Source organism: Palaemon carinicauda, chromosome 26 (assembly GCF_036898095.1).
Source record: "Palaemon carinicauda isolate YSFRI2023 chromosome 26, ASM3689809v2, whole genome shotgun sequence".
Taxonomy (NCBI): domain Eukaryota; kingdom Metazoa; phylum Arthropoda; class Malacostraca; order Decapoda; family Palaemonidae; genus Palaemon; species Palaemon carinicauda.
Window position 1 is genome coordinate 81,890,266 of NC_090750.1, and position 20,000 is coordinate 81,910,265.

General features: G+C 33.3%; 2 protein-coding genes across 2 annotated transcripts in view; one reads left to right on the top strand and one right to left on the bottom strand.

The window, feature by feature from the left end:
- The window catches only part of LOC137620253 (uncharacterized), an 11,779-nt gene extending 6,460 nt beyond the window's left edge, over positions 1 to 5,319 (bottom strand). Inside the window, exon 1 of the mRNA XM_068350495.1 lies at positions 4,932 to 5,319. The gene's annotated coding sequence lies outside the window, so the exon portion shown is untranslated. The remainder of the gene's footprint in view (positions 1 to 4,931) is intronic.
- The window catches only part of Hsl (hormone-sensitive lipase), a 455,124-nt gene that overhangs the window by 28,913 nt on the left and 406,211 nt on the right, over positions 1 to 20,000 (top strand). The window lies entirely within an intron of this gene.

Sequence of the window (20,000 nt, forward strand, 5' to 3'; positions counted from 1 at the left end):
CGCTGTTCATATGGATATATGGTTAGCCTCTAGGGCATTGTCCCTTGCCTCTGCAATTCATGAGCGGCCTTTAAACCTTTAAACTGGAATTTTCTTATTATCATCGCTCTTTTCCCAACGTATATTTGATTACTTTCCATTCACAATGAAGTGACGTGAAAATGAATAAGACTAGTGTTTCATATCCAGGAAAGAAGACTATTCAGTTTTTCAATGAAGAATTAGTCTCAATATGTCCAGGGCTTTTTGATAATTCCTCCCAAAAGGAATAAATTATGAAACTTCTTGGTAGAAGTAAAAGATATTCCTTGTTATGAATTGTTCGAATGCTAATCAAACTTCTGTGATCGTTTTATTCTCATAAATAATCTGAAAGGAAATAAAAATGAACAATTTAATCTAATTTCTAATTGGCCTCCCCACCAAAGAAAAGAAAAAACTCGCGCGTAATGACATTTATAAATTTTCATGAGTCTTGAATTCACGTCTGAATCCTCATTAGCAAATTGGACAAACTTGCATTTTTCTCGCGGAAAATCCATCCAAAATCGACGCAACTATAGTCATTTTTTTTTAGTGAGGCAGATTTGCACCGACTCGCAAGGGTGCTCTTTTAGCTTGGAAAAGTGTCCTGATAGCTGATTGGTCGGAGTTATTCGGACTAAAATACTTCCGGCCAATTAGCAATAAGGAAACATTTCCGAGCTAAAAGGGCACCCCTGCCAGTAGGTGCAAATCTGCCTCATTAAAAAGAATGGGCTATAGATACAAATGCAACATCATGGTTGAATATATTAAAACAGTTTCTCATTGACAAATCAAGTTTTTATATTCCATCTTCGTTCTAGTTTTTATTATGTTTTTTTTTCCCCTGACGTAATTGCATTGTCGCCACCAACACGTGGGTTGTGGTGGCCTGTTGGTAACGTCCTTGCCATGTGATCGCTCAAACTCGTTATTCCTTTGGTAGCTGCAATCTCACCATCCTTGTGAGCTAAGGATGGGGTGTTTGGGGTGGCCTATAGGTCTACTTGCCGAGTCATCAATAGCCATTGCCTGACCCTCCTTGATCCTAGTTTGGGTGGAGAGGGAGCTTGGGTGCTGATCATATGTATATATAATGTCTCTAAGGCATTGTCCTGCTTGTTAGGGCAGTGTCACTGTTCCTTGCCCCTGCCATTCATGAGCGGCCTTTAAACCTTTAAACTAATAATGTAAATTTGAATTGAATTGTATTTATGATTTTGGTCTGAATAGCCTGGCGTTGGGGCCTGTGTTGCCATTCAACATCCAAGCGGTTATGATAGCCCGTTGGAAACCTTTCTGCCTAGCTATCTGCTGGACTGGGGTTGGAGACCTGCTCAGGCTCCACAGTTTCTTGTAGTATCTGCAACCTCACCATACTTGTGAGCTAAGGAAGGGGTTGGTTTGGGGGAGCCTATAGGTCTACCTGTTGAGTCATCAATAGCTATTGCCTGGTCCTCCCTGGTCCTAGCTTTGGTGGAGAGGGGGATTTGGCGCTGATCATATGTATATATGATCAGTCTCTAGGGCGCTGTCACTGTCCCTTGCCTCTGCCATTCATGAGCGACCTCTAAACCTTTAAAGTGCTTCTAGTGTAAAAAGCTTAGAGTTACACTAAAGCAAAAGTCATAGAAGGTTGGATAGCAAAATGGAAAAAATGAAACCAAGAACGGTGATAAAGTAGAAGGCTATAAAGTGAGTGCACTCATAGTAGAACCTGTTTAAGCTTGCCATCGCATGTTTCATATGGTTTGAATTTTTGTAACATTCTTTGTTTATAAACTCGTCATCTCTTGAATATATTTTACTTGCATTCTCCTCTCCTCTCTCTCTCTCTCTCTCTCTCTCTCTCTCTCTCTCTCTCTCTCTCTCTCTCTAAAGATCTGAGTCCTAATTCGAAGAGATGTAGGTAGTATAGCGTTTTTTTTTACCTCACCAGATGGGTAGTCTGGTTTGCGGTAGGCAAGGGGCAGTCCTCACACCTAACAAACGTGAAATTAGTACTGTACCGTTCAACCTGAACCCTTATTTTTACACACACACACACGCAGACACAGATGCATACATATACACACACACACACACATATATATATATATATATATATATATATATATATATATACACACATATATATGTGTATATATATATGTATATATACTGTATATGGACATATATATATATGTATATATACTGTGTATATAGCCTATAAACCCACACACTCATATATATGTACATATATATATATATATATATATATATATATATATATATATATATATATATATATGTTATATATATATATATGTTATATATATAAATATATATATATATATGTCTGTATGTATGAATGAAAAGTCTATTCACACTTGCACGTATACTGTACAGTAGCATCGGATATAAAAATGTCAAATATCCAGATATCTCCGGCTGTGCATATCTCCCCGAGGCTCTGCCAACCAGTGAGAGAGAACGAGTTCCCAGCTCTACCCTGAGTCTCTGAGTCTACCCAATGACCAAATCACAAGACAACCTAACCTACATTCGGGAGACTCAGGGCCACACTGACCCAGTCCCGGACTAATTTAGTTCATGTACATGTTTCTTCTTTGCTTTGTAGGTCTATATTATTATTATTATTATTATTATTATTATTATTATTACTGACTTGGGTTCGAGTTCTCTTGCTTGAGGGTACGCTTGGGTATGCTATTCTAACTTGTTTCTCTTCCTCTTCTTGTTTTTTGAAGTTTTTATAGTTTATAAATGAAAGATTCAATTTAGTGTTGTTGCTGTTCCTAAGATATTTTATTTTGGTTGTACTATACTTCTCTTGTAGTTTTTTTTTATATCCTTGTTTCATTTCCTCACTGGGCTATTTTTCCCTGTTGGACCTCTTGGGCTTATAGCATCTCTGCTTTTCTAACTAGGGTTGTAGCTTAGCTTTTAATAATAATAATAATAATAATAATAAGCTACAACCATAGTTAGTTAAGATAGCAGGATGCTATCAGTTCAAGGGTTCCATCAGGGAAAAATAGCCCAGTAAGGAAAATAAATAAATAAATAAACTTCAAGAGGAGTAATGAACAACTAAAATGAAATATTTTACGAACAGTAACAAATTTTAAATTATCTATAAAGATACTTGAAATGTCTTGAGGACATCATTTCACTTTCTGAGGTTACCAAAGGTGAAAGTGAACAACGTTACAACTGTTCTTAGTTCATTCCTGAACAGATTCTTGAAATCAGAATGTTGTAAGATTTGGCAAACAATCCCAACCTCATTTATATAGGAAATATTTATCGTAATGTTGTTACTGTTCTTCAAATATTTGTATTTTTCCTTGTTTCCTTTCCTCACTGGGCTATTTTCCCTGTTGGAGCCCTTGGGCCTATAGCATCCTGCTTTTCCAACTAGGGTTGTAGCCTAGCAAGTAATAATAATAATAATAAGTCAAGATTATTTGGCACAGAACCAGTCACCCTTCACTCACTCATAAGAATCCAGGTTACTCACTCCTGATTTCTCGGTCCTCGGTCTGACCAGTTGCCGCTTGCACCAGAATATCAAGGTCTGTTGCAAGTTTTCAAGTACTTCAGTACTGATTTTGGGTAATATGATACCATTATCTCCAGTTTCTATGTATAAAGCAAGGGTGTTTTAAGATAATGTAACAACAAGAGGAAGATAATTGAGGTAGAACAGTGTGCCCGAGTTTACCTTCAAGCAAAATTGCTTCTGAAGACGGAGGGATTATTATTATGATTATTATTATTATTATTATTATTATTATTATTATTATTATTATTATTATTACTAAGCCAAGCTACAACCCTAGTTGGAAAAGCAGGATGCTATAAGCCCAGGGGCTCCAACAGGGCAAATAGCCCAATGAAGAAAGAAAATAAGGTAATAAGTAAACTACATGAGAAGTAATGATCAATTAGAATATTATAAAGCCAGTAACAACATTAAGATAAATATTTCACATATAAACTATAAAAACTATAAACAAGATGACGGGAAACAGGTACAAATCGTACAGTTTAGAAATGTTAGACAAAATTTACCATTTTAAAGGAATTAGATTCGTGGGATTCTTTTTAGTGAAGAAAATCTAAAGAAATAATTCTAATGTGATTTGATCAAAATGTTTGATGAAATGCATAAATTTCTAGAATAATAGCAGACCACTTTTATTCTCTCAAGTAACTAAAACTATAAAAATTAGAGGTATGGAAAGCAATGGTGCGATTCCAATCTATTGCATGCAATTTTAGAGCAGTTCCTAAGCAGGAACTGCAATTTTTTGGTGTAAAACAATCTCGTGCAAGACCAAGCACTTTCAAGGCCTAAGGTAAATAAGATAATAGTATTCACACAATGCGTTTATCTTGCTGCCTTTAAATGCAATCTTGCTCGAGGGTACACTCTTGCATACTATTCAATCTTAATTCTCTTCCTCTTGTCTATTTTTTCAAAGTTTTTATCGTTTATATATGGAAAATCCAATTTAATGTTGTTACTGTTATTAAAATATTTTAATTGTTCACCATTTCTCTTGTAATTTATTTAATTAATTTTTTCTTTTCCTCACTAGGCTATTTTTTTCTGTTGGAGCCATTGGGCTTATATCATCCTGCTACAAATAGGGTTGTAGTTTAGCAAGTGGTAATAATAATAATAATAATAATAATGATAAAGATGGAAAATTAAGAATGCATATAGTTTAAGTCGTTCATCTTTCCAGTTAACTTGTGAAAAATCACAGTCAGGAATTTGATTAACATTAATAATAATAATGATAATAATAATAACACTGACAGATTAACCACTTCACAACCTAGCAGCCAATAAACACTGAAGAAGAAGAAGAAGAAGAAGAAGAAGTTGTTCTTACTTTGATAGAAGACTCTGGAGACTTGATTCCAAGCTGATGACGAGACTAAGACTGATTAATCTTGAATGGAGTCCGTTCTCTTTTATACCACTGTCCCTGGACACTCCAGGTTTTTAACGAGAAGAAAAAGCGTATAAATTACCCTGGCCGTCAAAAGAACATACCAGCGGTCGAATGTTACTACATACCGCCCCGCCACGCCCCCCACACTACTTTTTACTTCCCCGGCAGGAGAGGGAAGCCCGCCGTCGTACGCGTTGTGCCGTTGAGGTCACTGTGGAAGCCCACTGTCCACAAGGCTGTTCACCTTCTTAAGTTGTTAAAAAGGGGCGGGGAGGTATGCCAGTGTTCAAAAGATGGAGGATTTTTGAAGGAGAGAGATAGATATCCTATATTTAGATATGTTTTTTTGTATAGGATTCACACGACTCAGTGTTAAATCACAGCCTATCAACACTGCATAACGGGGCGAAACTGTGAAGTCGTGCACAAGAGTTAAACGTGTATAGCTGCATGAGGACTCCCAAGTTCCCAACCTTGGGTCGTCGCCACGGCCCGCCCACTCACAGACCCCCAGTACACCGATCATGCAGGGTTGCCAGGTTTTCTAAATGAGAAAAATGCCAATTTCTAACCAACAGAAGCTTTAAAAGGCCAACCCATTAATAAAAAAGGCCAAATATATTGTATATAAAACCTGCCCTTTTTCATATTACTAACGGCCAACCAAGTAAAAAAAGGCCAAATTTTAGGTTATTTGTCCTGGAAAAAGGGCAAACTGGCAACCCTACATCGATGGATGTCCAAGCGACTTTCTTGACCACTTAAGCCATCTAATTTCTCGGTTCTTTTTCGTGTTCGTTCAATGACAATTAGAACCTTGTATATTGAATCAGCCGAGCAAGAAACTAAAAGACGCATTAGGAATTCAGATAATGCAAATCGGTGTTAAATAATCGCCATCTCATCAAGCAAGCATTTTTTTTTTCTTTTTTTACTATATTTTTGCCTTGAATATGTCGTTTGTTTGTGCTTTTAAGCACGAAGGGCTTGGTAGTCAGCCTTCGAACAAGCCACGGACAATGTTATGTAAAATATAAAAAAGCAATATTGTTACATTGTCTCTTAGTATATGAACAGTGTAAAATTTATTAATATCAAATCAATTTTCTATCGGGTTGGTGACTACTTGATATTGCAAATAGATAACATAATCAGTCAATCAATCTATTAAGAACATCAAGTAATCACTAACCAGATAGAAAACTGAATAACACGTTTGGATATTACACAGGAAAAGAACACTTTTTTTTTTTCAACAGCTGACATATCCTTATTACGATCAATGCTGCGATGTTATTACAATAAAAGTTTTACTAAGTTTCCATTTTGAACTTTTAGGCCTTCTCCATCATAAGGCTCAATACTACAAAGTACTCTATAGGTTTTATTCCAGCTGTGACCAAGATGTGGAATGATCTTCCTAATCGGGTACTTGAAACAGTAGAACTTCAAAAGTTCAAACTTGCAGCAAATGTTTTAATGTTGAACAGGCTGATATAAGTCTTTTTATATTATTATTATTATTATTATTATTATTATTATTATTACAAGCTAATCTATATCCCTAATTGGAAAAGCAAGATGCTATAAGCCAAAGTGCTACAGCAGGGAAAAATAGCCTAGTGAGGAAAGGAAACAAGGAAATAAAAAACTAAAAGAGAAGTAATAAACAATCGAAATAAAATATAATAAGAACAGTAACAACATTAAATTAGATATTTCATATATAAGCTATAAAAAATTCAAAATAACAGGAGGGAGAAAATAAGATATAGGCTATATGAAAAATTTGTTTTAATGTTACTGTTCTTAAAATATCTTTCATATTAATTGTTCATTACTTCTCATATAGTTTATTTCCTTTCCTCACTGGGCTATTTTTCCCTGTTGGAGCCTTTGGGCTTATAGCATCCTTCTTTTCCAACTAAGGCTGTAGCTTAGCTAGTAATAAAGGATTTTGTTTGCAAGCAAAACACGAGGAGGGAAATTTGATATGGGTAACGAGGTTAAGTGAATGATGACACCGCTATTACTATTATTATTATTATTATTATTATTATTATTATTTTTATTATTAGCAGCCAAGCTACAACCCTAGTTGGAAAACCAGATGAAATTGGGAACGTGGTGATCTCAAAGAAAAAATTTACTCTCTCTCTCTCTCTCTCTCTCTCTCTCTCTCTCTCTCTCTCTCTCTCTCTCTCTCTCTCTCTCTCTCTCTCTCTCTCTCCTCTTTATTCTTTGCCGTATCCTTAGTTTTTATAGTTCTTTCGCGAATACAGCTTATAAAAAAATTTACATTTAATAATCAAGATCAGAGATCATTTTAATGTCAAATAAGTATTAGTCACAGTAAATGACTTGAGTACAATCGTGTTGCATTATGCAAACATGATAAACTCATTTGTTGCTAAATAAAGCAAATCATCACTATAAGTGCTTTAATATTAAGACCTTAGCAGGCACAGTTTTAACAAATGCGACATAATCTTTGACCGATAGGAATTTAACGAAAAATGACTGGATGATGATAAGCTACAATAGTTTTCCATCATGTTATGGTTAGTTTAATATTCAGTTTCATGTATACCATTATAATGTAAAACCAGTGAGGTGATATGAATGCAACTATTATTATTATTATTATTTTTTTTATTATTATTATTATTATTATTATTATTATTATTTTTATTATTACTATTACTATTATTATTATTATTGTTGTTGTTGTTGTTGTTGTTATTATTTTTATTATTACTACTACTACTACTATTAATATTATTATTATTGTTGTTGTTGTTGTTTTTGTTGTTGTTATTACTGTTATTACAAGCTAAGCTACAACCCGAGTTGGAAAAGAAGGATGCTATAAGCCCAAGGGCTCCAACAAGCAAAAATTGCCCAGTGAGGAAAGGAAACAAGGAAATAAAGAACCTACAAGAGAAGTAATTAGCAATCAAAATAGAATATCTTAAGAACAGTAACAACATTAAATTAGATCTTTCATATATAAATTATAAAATCTTTAAAAAAAACAAGAGAAAGAAAAATAAGATAGAATAGTGTGCCTGAGTATACCTTCAAGCAAGAGAACTCTACCCCAAGATAATGGAAGAAAACGAGCTTATATGTAGGCTAGGGATTTGCAAGCAAGAACGTCACAAAAATTTAAACAAAATAAAACACGAGATAGCAAGCTTAGCAGTTTGGTCTATTATCAGAAGAGCCAGCGATAAGACAAAAGGTAATACTGTACCCTCTGTACCATGGTCTTCCACTGCCTTGGTTTAGAGTTCTCTTGCTTGAGGGTACACTCGAGCACAATATTCTATCTCGTTTCTCTTCCTGTTGTTTTGTTAAAATTTTCATAGTTTATATAGGAAATATTTATTCAAATCCCATTGTTCTTAAAATATCTAATTTTTCCTTGTTTCCTTTCCTCACTGGGCTATTTTCCTTGTTGGGGTCCCTGGGCTTATAGCATCTTGCTTTTCCAACTAGGGTTGTAGCTTGGCATGTAATAATAATAATAATGATAATAGTAATAGTAATAATAATAATAATAATAATAATAATAATGTTATAGTGTACGAGCGTGTACGAAACCGCACGTACATTGCTTCAAAAGGAATGTTTGATATATATCATCGTCAGAATTTTTTATGATAAAAAAAAGAAAAAAATCTTCGTGCTTCTGTTGTTAACAGATTAGATTTACTCATGCTTCAAGTACATTTTTTTTCTAACTTTATTCCGTTATAACAGATATATGTATATATATATATATATATATATATATATATATATATATATATATATATACTGTATATGTGTGGATATATATTTGTTTATGTTTGAACTTTATATGAGATTTACAAACCTTTACCGTTCGTATTTGCACGTGTCTGATATATTCACGCTTACAAACACATACACACACACACCCACACACACACATATATATATATATATATATATATATATATATATATATATATATATATATATATATATACATACACACTGTATATAGTATATGTTAGTACATGGATATGTATATACTATACACATACTGTATATAGAGACAACTGGCGAAATCCGAAATCTAACCGAGGCCCTTTGCATCAATAGGCGTAGGAGATGTATATATATATATATATATATATATATATATATATATATATATATATATATATATATATATATATATAAGTGTGTGTGTGTTTCATCATCATCAGCCGTTACTGGTCCACTGCAGAACAAAGGCCTCAGACATGTCCCTCCACTTGCGTCTGTTTATGGTCTTTCTATGCCAGTCCACACGCGCAAACTTTCTTAGTTCGCCAATCTATCGTCTTCCCTTCCTTTCCCTGCTTCTTGTGCAATCTCTCTCTCTCTCTCTCTCTCTCTCTCTCTCTCTCTCTCTCTCAGTGGACCATGCGTTTTTGTGCTTTTATTAAACCACATTTTGATCAAGTGATGTAATAATCTATTCAGAACAAAGAAACACCTTTGATGACGTACAGAAAGGAAATGAGCAAATCGCCTAAAGGATAATTGTTTTAATTTTTTTTTTTTTTTTGCAATATTTCAACCATCTACCGTTTTGGAGAGAGAGAGAGAGAGAGAGAGAGAGAGAGAGAGAGAGAGAGAGAGAGAGAGAGAGAGAGAGAGAGAGAGAGAGAGAGAACAGCTATTCAAAATATTTCATAGCTATTGAATTACAGGTCTCGATGATGTTTCTTTTAACATTTTTTTTGCTAAATATAAAGTTCTTTAGCAACTCAGTGTTGCTGCATTCATTACTATATTGAAAAAGGCTTCGGATTGTGATCATCATCATCATGATAATCTCCTACGCCTATTGACGCTAAGGGGCTCGGTTAGATTTCGCCAGTCGTCTCTATCTTGACCTTCTAAATTAATACATTTCCAATCATCATCATCTTCTTCACGCTTTATAGTCTTCAGCCATGTAGGCCTGGGCCTTCCAACTCTTCTAGTGCCTTGTGGAGGACATTTGAAAGTTTGGTGAACTAATCTCTCTTGGGGAGTGCGAAGAGCATGCCCAAACCATCTCCATCTACTCCTCACCATGATCTCATCCACATATAGCATTCGAGTAATCGCTCTTATAGTTTCATTTCTAATCCTATTCTGCCATTTAATCCCAATATCCTTCTGAGGGCTATTTTCTCCAAAATCTCCATCTACCCATTCTTAAATTGTATTTTTACTGTATTAATCTTGTTTCTAATGTCACTGAATTTTATCATATTTTTACCTCATTGTAAGCTAATAAGTTTACCTCAAGTTCAGAAGCTGTAAGGAACTTTAAAGAGGTAATTAATATGCCGGAATATATCAATAACTTAAAGGTTATGTGCGTGAGTGAAGGAAGGTAGAAATAACGAGTTTTATCGAAATGCCGTTCAGGTAAACTTAAGGTCATTCAACTGTAAATGAGACAGGTAAAAGATTTTTCTCACCCTTTAAATCTACGCACCAGGAAGAGAAAAGATAAATATGACTAAAGACTGGAAAAATTTTGATGCTATGCTTGTTTTTAGTTTAGTTTTTGTAAGAGGGTAAAATTTAAATGGTATATATTTGAGATGGTAATTCTATTGTCTAAAATACAATGTGTATCAAAATACCTACTTCATAAAATTGTTGATAAACAAAAAAATAACTCTCTAAGTAAAAAATTAATTAAGGGAAAATTGGTAGATTTTAGTTTAGTTTTTGTAAGAGGGTAAAACTTGAATGGTATATATTTGGGATGGTAATTCTATTGCCAAAAATGCAATGTTTATCAAAATACCCACTTTTTAAATTGTTGATAAACAAAAAAATAACTATGTAAAAAAAAAAATTAAGGGAAAATTGGTAGATTTTAGTTTAGTTTTTGTAAGAGGGTAAAACTTGAATGGTATATATTTGGGATGGTAATTCTATTGCCAAAAATGCAATGTTTATCAAAATACCCACTTTTTAAATTGTTGATAAACAAAAAAATAACTATGTAAAAAAAAAATTAAGGGAAAATTGGTAGATTTTAGTTTAGTTTTTTGAAGAAGGTAAAATTTGAATGGTATATATATATTTGAGATGGTAATTCTATTGTCTAAAATGCAATGTTTATCAAAATACCGACTTTTAAATTGTTGATAAACAAAAAAATAACTATGTGAAAAAAAAGTTAAGGGAAAATTGGTAGATTTTAGTTTAGTTTTTGTAAGAGGGTAAAACTTAAATGGTATATATTTGAGATGGTAATTCTATTGTCTAAAATGCAATGTTTATCAAAATACCTATTTTTTAAATTGTTGATAAACACGAAAGTAACTTTCTATATAAAAAATGAAGGAAAATTGGTAAATTAGAGTTATTGAAACATTATAATTTTGCAATGACACAAATCTACGCAATAGGAAGAGAAAAAATTAATATGACTGAGGACCATGAAAGAATTTAAACCCTTTTTTGTTTTTAGTTTAGTTTTTGAGGAAGGTAAAACTTAAGTGGTATTTTAAGTTGGTTTTTATTACTCATGTTCTTCTGATATTGTAATTCTATTGTCTAAAACGCAATGTTTATCCAAATTACCACCTTATGAAATTGTTGATAAACAAGAAAGTAACTTTCTATGTAAAAAAAGATATGAAGGAAAATTAGGTAGATTACTGTTAATAAAACCTTATTATAATTTTGAAATGAAATAAATCGTGCAATATAACATTAAATTATAAATTTCCAAATACTTAATTTCCTCTATTTGCGAAAATTAAAGTATCAAAGTAATTAAATTAGTAAATTTCCAATTACTCAATTTCATCTATTAGAGAAAATTAAAGTATCAGAGTAAGGAAAATAATAAATTTCCTCTATTTGCGAAAATTAAAGTATCAGAGTAATTAGATTAACAATAAATTTCCGATTACTTAATTTCATATATTAGCGAAAATTAAAGTATCAGAATAAGTAAATTAATAAATTTCCAATTACTTAATTTCATCTATTAGAGAAAATTAAAGTATCATAGAAACTAGGCTCCTAACTAGTATAATGGTAACGTGTTCGCCTAGCATTCGCATGGCAGCAGATCGATCCCAGCCCTGGACCTTCTGAATAGTTGTGTGTCCCATTCCTCTTGTTCTGTTATCTTCTGGCTAGTACAGTTGTAACGTGTTCGCCTAGCATTAGCATGGCAGCAGATCGATCCCTGGACCTTCTGAATAGCTGTGTGTCCTATTCCTCTTGTTTTGTCATCTTCTAGCTAGTACAGTGGTAACGTGTTCGCCTAGCATTCGTAAGGTAGCAGATCGATCCCAGCCCTGGACTTTCTGAATAGTTTTGTGTCTCATTTCTCTTGTTCCAATATCTCCTGGCTAGTATAGTGGTAACCTATTCGCCTAGCATTCGTAAGGCAGCAGATCGATCCCAGCCCGGGAGTTTAAGCTGTTTACTGGGGAGGACACTGCTGTCGTTGGGCACCACAATGGGGAGTTGGGCTAGACCGGCTGACGTTCTGGTGAGCATCTATTCTGATGAAACTGGAACTGAAACTATACTCGTTTTTTTAATGAGGCGCATTTGCACCTAGTCGCAGGGGTGCCCTTTTAGCTTGGAAAAGATTCTTAATCACTGATTGGTTGGACAAAATAATTCTAACCAAACAGATAGTAGGAAACTTTTCCGAGCTAAAAGGACACCCCTGCGAGTCGGTGCAAATGCGCCTCATTAAAAAATATTGGGTATAGACACCTTTAACCTTTAAATTAACGTGAGAATATCGGCCAACTATGCACGAGACATTATAAATTGTATGAATGATTTCTGGCTAGAAATTAAGTTTTAATTGTTTATTATTATTATTATTATTATTACTAGCCAAGGTACAACCCTAGTTGGAAAAGCAAGATGCTATAATACCAAGGGCTCCAATAGGGAAAAATAGCCCAGTGAGGAAAGGAAATAAGGAAATGAATAAATGATGAGAACAAATTAACAATAAATCATTCCAAAAACAGTAACAACGTCAAAACAGATATGTCCTATATAAACTATTAACAACGTCAAAAACAGATATGTCATATATAAACTATAAAAATAGATAATAAGTGTACTTAACGCAGATAATTGTACCTCAGAGAAATTCATTAACGACTAAATAATTATCAACTCTGGGCGCATTTTGTCGTTTGTAATTAACTGTGACATTTATTACATGCTCCGCTTTTCCGGATTGTTAATTAACCATTTACATGTTCTTATTAAGTCAATGAAGAAATTAATTCAATTCTATCAGTGCGTAGTTTACTTACGGATATTACTTAATATCGCAAGTTATAAAGTCATTTAAATGTAAGAAACTTATTTCTTTAGTAAACCATTCTATGTAAATTTTTATCTAATACTAGGATCGAACTGTAGTCTCTTCAAATGGAAGACAAGGTCGCTATCAATCATGCCACCAGAGGCTCTAATAGCAGTCGGAGGAACCTAAGTGATAACTCCATTTCACGATATACCCGGTGAGGCCACAGTCTCTCTCTCTCTCTCTCTCTCTCTCTCTCTCTCTCTCTCTCTCTCTCTCTCTCTCTTTATGCGTGTGCTGTTGCTGCATGAGTATGAAAATACAACATCCGTTGATACGTTTTATGACGAAATACGGTTGTAGCTTGGCTAATGATAATAATAATAATGATAATAATAATGATAATAATAATAATAATAATAATAACAATAATAATAATGATAATAATAATAATGATAATAGTTAATAATAATGATAATAATAATAATAATAATAATAATAATAATTAGTAATATCTTGAAAACTATCTGCATGAAGATCTGTCCGAGGAGAAGCTGTCTTCGAATTCTGGACGCAGTTAATACGTTGTCTGTTCATTTTATATATATATATATATATATATATATATATATATATATATATATATATATATATATATACGTACATACATACATACTTGAGTATGCGTGTATATATACACTCACAAAAAATTATAATTATACACACATATACGGTACAGTATATATACAGTATTTAATTAAAAGTTGCTCTGATGTCCAGAGAGTAAGGCAACCTTAGACAGAAGCAGGAAGAGAGGTGAATATAATTATTAATGTGACAGGAACAGGTAGTTGTAGACTATCAACCTACACAGTTAGGCCTAGTACAATATGATCAAATCCCTTTAAAAGAATTCGTTACGTTTAATCACTTTCCTTTCATAATGAAATAATAAAGACGTGTCTCCTTTCTTATCTTTTACTGAGGTCTGATTGAAAATGAATTCGTACACTCATTCGAAATAGTTTATGATGTAAAATATTAGTTCTTTGAAAGCGTTTTATTAAGAAATATACATTTACATTTCAACAATTATATTGTATATTCATCATAATATATTTGCATGCATAAATGTTGTAATAAACATATATTCACAACTGCACCTTTCACTATTCATCTAAATATGTTTTTAAATTACCCACATTTCGATTCGTGAATCTATTATGATTTCAAATGCATTCGAAGTCATAAGAAGTTTGAGTGATTTATTGTCTTACGGTCAAATGGCATGGTGACAAGGTCTTGATAAAGACGAGAGAGAGAGAGAGAGAGAGAGAGAGAGAGAGAGAGAGAGAGAGAGAGAGAGAAGCAAACTTGTTTTTAGATTAGTGATAAATCTCTCACTTCTAAAGTAATTACTTGTCAAGTAGAATTGCAGTCAATCATATCTTAAAATAAAGATAAAAACATTTGTTGTAATTGATAGAAAATAGATAAAAGAATAACACTATGAAGTTAATCATTTACGGTATACAGCCATGGCTAAATCATACAAATGAGAATAGCTTATTGTTCCTCAAACGTTTTCGAATCTATTTCAAAATCTATCCTTTTCTTAAAGTTTGTAATTCACAAATTTTCATATAAAATCATTGATAATAATTTAAATATATTTAACGGACATTGGATTAATCGACGTAGATAGAGTAAAACAAACAGACAAACGGATTTACAATCTCGTTGACAGACGAATGGATTTACAATCTCTTTGACAGACCAATGGATTTACGATCTCGTTGACAGATGAATGGATTTAACGGATTTACAATCTCGTTGACAGACCAACGGATTTACAATCTCTTTGACAGACGAAAGGATTTACAATATCTTTGACAGACGAACGGATTTACAATCTCTTTGACAACCAACGGATTTACAATCTCGATGACAGACGGACGGATTTATAATCTCGTTGACAGAAGAACGGATTTACAATTTCTTTGACAGACAAACGGATTTACAATCTTGTTGACAGACAAACGGAATTACAATATCTTTGACAGACAAACGGATTTACAATCTTGTTGACTGACGAATGGATTTACAATCTCGATGACAGACGGACGGATTTACAATCTCGATGACAGACGGACGGATTTACAATCTTCTTGACAGACGGATGGATTTACAATCTCTTTGTCAGACGGATGGATTTACAATTTCGTTGACAGCCGAACGGATTCACAATCTCTTGGACTGATGAATGGATTTACAATCTTGTTGACAGACGAACGGATTCACAATCTCTTTACCAGCCGAATGGATTTAAAATCTCGTTGACTGACGAACGGATTTACAATCTTCTTGACAGACGAACGGATTTACAATCTCATTGACAGACGAGCGGATTTACAATTAACAGACAAATGGATTTACAATTTCCTTGACAGACGAACGGATTTACAATTAACAGACAAATGGATTTTCTATATCCTTGACAGACGAACGGATTTGCAATCTCCTTAACAGACGAACGGATTTACAATTAACAGACAAATGGATTTACAATCTCCTTGACAGAAGAACGGATTTACAATTAACAGAAAAAGGGATTTACAATCTCCTTGACAGAAGAACGGATTTACAATTAACAGAAAAAGGGATTTACAATCTCCTTGACAGACGAACGGATTTGCAATCTCCTTGACAGATGAACGGATTTACAATTAACAGACAAATGGATTTACAATCTCCTTGACAGACGAACGGATTTGCAATCTCCTTGACAGACGAACGGATTTACAATCTCTTTGACAGATGAACGGATTTACGATCTTGTTGACAGACGACGGACGGATTCACAATCTCTTTACCAGCCGAATGGGTTTACAATCTCAACGACAGACGAACAGATTTACAATCTTCTTGACAGACGAACAGATTTACATTCTCCTTGACAGACGAACGGATTTACAATCTCATTGACAGACGAATGGATTTACAATTAACAGACAAATGGATTTACAATCTCATTGACAATGGATTTACAATCTCCTTGACAGACGAACGGATTTACAATCTCCTCGACAGACGAACGGATTTACAAATAACAGACAAAACGGATTTACAATTAACAGACAAATGGATTTAAAATCTCTTACAGACGTACGGATTTACATCTCGTTGACAGACGAACGGACTTACAATCTCTTTGACAGACGAACGGATTTACAATCCCTTTGACAGAGGAACAGATTCACAATCTCGTTGACAGAGGAACGGATTTACAATCTCGTTGACAGAAGTAATAAAGGTGTGGTCGTTGTCAGGAAAAGGTCAGATATTATGTATTATATTCAACAACATCAAGATAATAATGATGAGATAATTCAATTGCATATTGCTTTTACCAAGGGTAGCCAGTATCAACTTTCATGGTTACAGGGGTTGCTAGGCTAATGAAAGGTCTGCTGTGAACTTGGACGGTATTTATAAGAATGTATTGTTGGATCGAAAAAAGGTTTTTTTTTTTTTTTTTTCAATTCTATTAGGGTTTTTTGTCGTTTAAGTCTATAATCTGATTGAATTAAAATGCTATTAAGATATATTTTACATTAGTTCTTTTCATTTGATGAGAGAGGATGGTAATAAAAGACAGTAGAAATATATATTTATATATATATATATATATATATATATATATATATATATATATATATATATATATATATATATATATATATATATATATATGTATATATATACTGTACATATATAAATATATATATATATATACTATATATATATATATATATATATATATACACATATATATATATGTATATATATATATATACACACACATATATATATACATATATGTATATATATATGTTTATATTTATAAAGTATATCACCCAAAATAATGCTGGAATTTAAATTAAAAAAAAAGAAACTTGTAGGATCGAAAATTTTCTTTCAATACTCTTAGGCCTTTCGTCATTTAGATTTATAATCTAATTTAATTAACATGTTATTAAGATATATTTAAATTAACATGTTATTGAGATATATTTTACAATAATTTTTTCATGTTATGAAGTTGGACGGAATAAAGAGACGATAGAAAAAAAGATATATTTATATAGTATATCGCACAAAATAATGTGCTTTCGTCGTTTAAATTTATAATCTAATTGGAAAAACATATTATTAAGGTATATTTTACGTATTTTTTTCATATTATGAGGTTGGTCAGTAATAAAAGGCTATAGAAAAAGATATATTTATAAAGTATATCACCCAAAATAATGTTGGAATTTAAACCAAAAAAAAGTGAAACCTATATCAAGTTTTTTGCTAGTGATGTGATAAAAGAAATCCCATTGAAAATATGAAATAGTACACACAATTTTCTTCATGGAAATATGTGAAGGAAATATAAAATACGTCAAAATAAAAAGAAATATAAAGTGAAAAGACTTAACTGATATTATCAAAACTGGTCGCCAAAAATACTTAAGAGAATTGCTACATATTGCGCAGCCAACAAATCCTGTCGACACCAGAATAGTTACAGATGGCTTCAATCTGTTGGAACCTAGATTTATGTCTACTTTAGGCTCCAGAGCCTTTAAATATGCGGCCCCGAGACTATATAATAAGCTCCCACGAAACATTCGAATGATTGAAGACATTAAGGCTTTCAAGAGGAAACTGAAGACTTTCTTATTTCAACAGTCATACAACAGTGACGAGTATTATTATTATTATTATTATTATTATTATTATTATTATTATTATTATTATTATCACTTGCTAAGCTACAACCATAGTTGGAAAAGCGGGATGCAATAAGCCCAGGGGCTCCAACAGGGAAAATAGCTCAGTGAGGAGAGGAAACAAAGAAAAATAAAATATTTTAAGAAGAGCAACAAGATTAAAATAAATATCTCCTTTATAGGCTATAAAAACTTAAACAAATCAAGAGGAAGAGAAATAAGATAGAATAGTGTGCAACAAATCAAAAGGAAGAGAAATAGGATACAATAGTCTGCCCAAGTGTACAGTAAATGAACAATATGCGATATGAAACGTTAAATTCTCTGAACGAACAAGGTAGAATGACAGTGGAGGTCCTGTAGAGAGTGGGGTTCCCCTGCTGTATGGGACCGGAAAAGCAGCCGTCAAAGTAAAGTTATGTATACGGAGATTTTTTTGCTCTGTAACCTGTTACAGCAACATCTATGATCTTTGTAATGAATGAAGAATGTCTTTAACAGTTTTGACCAGGTAGGAAAAAAAATATGAATCATCAAAGTGCAATGGAGTGTAAAGGTTGCAAATCCATTACTGATAGTAAATGGTTGTTTTACGTTTCGCTGGAGCTAAACTCAAGGAGAAATAACCTGTGCTCTTAGACCTATGATTGTTTAAATTGGAAATATAATTGAATAAAAGGGGGTCGTCCGTGACCTAAGATCGGTTGGGGTGGAAATTTCATCAAAATCCGTTAATTGGTTTCGGAGCTGTCTTGAAAAGGGTGAAAAATGCAAATCCGGATCTTGAATCCGGATCCGAGCTGATCATCGAATTTTAACGGGGTCTTCCTTGACCTAAGATCTATCTGTGAAAATCGGGCAGTATGTATTGACGTCTTCATAAGGGCGAAAAAAGCAAATCCGGATATAAAATCCGGATCCGGATCCCGATCATCTCCAAAATTTAATGTGATCCTCCATGACCTAAGATCTGTCTGAGGTGGAAAATTTTGTCAAAACCCGTTAATTCATTTTGACGTCTTCTTTAAAAGGGCGAAAAAAGCAAATCCGGATCTAGAATCCGGATCCGGTTCCCGTCTATCCCCAAATTGTAATGGGGTCCTCCGTCATTTAAGTTCCGTCTGATGTGGAGATTTCATCAAAATATGTCAATTTGTTTTGACTCCTTTAAAAGGGCGAAAAATATAAACCCGGATCTAGAGTACGGATCCGTTTCTAGAATCCGGACCCGGAACCGGATCATCTCCAAATTTTAACGGGGTCTTCTGTGACCTAAGATTTATTTGCGGTGAAAATCTCATCTAAATGCATCAAGTGGTTTTGACGTAATCCTGTCCACAGACACAAACAGACAAACAAATCAACTAACTCGATTTTATAACCTCTTTGGCAAAGGTAATACATCAATCATTTGATCAGTAATGGACAGATAGACGCCATGGCTTCTGTTCTCACGTTCTGTCTCGATTTGAAATAAAAAAAAAAATAGAAAACTTGAAAGAAAAAGATGACATGCTCACTCTCTGAACTACAAACTCGTCTGCCTTGAAAACTACTACGCAACTTTCGACAGTTCTTGTTCGTATTTGGTCAAGGAGAAAACTTATGAGGATTTTTTTGTTTGTTATATAATAAAAACGGTGATGTAAAGTGGCCTTGTGAAATGTCTGAAATCCAGAGCTTCGGTCGCTACAACTGCGATTTATCACTATTAATACTAGTGTACGCGACCCGTCAAAAATCATGGCCTAATATCTAGATAGATAAGGCAATGAGACTGTTATTTGTTCAAGATATATTTATATTTGACTCACAAAATAGCTCTGGTTGTTTAATAAACATAGCGAGACAAGGAAAGGCATGTTAGAGTTATATTAAGAATCCAGTACACACCTAGGATTAATT